Raw genomic sequence first — 724 nt, forward strand, 5'->3', positions numbered from 1 at the left:
TTAAGAACGTATCGTGAAAAAGTACAAGACGAATTTCGTTTAATCCTAGAGGAGTAAAGACTGGTTGACCGTTTATTAAATTATCGCTTTAATCATTTATCTATTTATCCTGAGATTCAAACTTTTCTTAATTATCGATCACGCTTAACGTTAGAAACGATTCGCAAAGTCTGTGCACTTTATTGCTAAAGCAAGCATATATCTTATTTTAATTGATATTACTTTTATTGTGATATCGATTCACTATCTAATCATAAACTTCTGTTCCTCCGTTACATTTTTTTTTTTTTTTTATTTATTTCAACGATTATCAATATTTTTTTCAACTTTGAGAAGTTAGCAACGTTTATGTCTAACTCTCGTGTAATACCATTATCAGTATGATTATTGAGTTCGCTGAATACAAAGTGAATACAAGATTTATGTAAATATCGTAAAATGTTAATTGCGAAATATGGGATTTCATTCGCAATTCTTCGATCAACTTACGTATCGACATAAATCTTGTCAGATCATTCGTAACATTATCTTCGTACATTATCGTTATCAACAATAGATCTCGCTTTTATTTTTACATCGTTAAATCGATCGATCTGTTTAAATATCACGCGCGAAACTTAAAAGGACATATAAATCCTTAATGAAAGAAGATATCTCAAAAAACGTTATTTCTTTTCCTTCCGTCTTCCTTTTTTTTTTTTTTTTTTTTTTTTTTTTTTTTTTT

Source organism: Apis dorsata, unplaced genomic scaffold (assembly GCF_000469605.1).
Source record: "Apis dorsata unplaced genomic scaffold, Apis dorsata 1.3 scaffold_83, whole genome shotgun sequence".
NCBI classification, from domain to species: domain Eukaryota; kingdom Metazoa; phylum Arthropoda; class Insecta; order Hymenoptera; family Apidae; genus Apis; species Apis dorsata.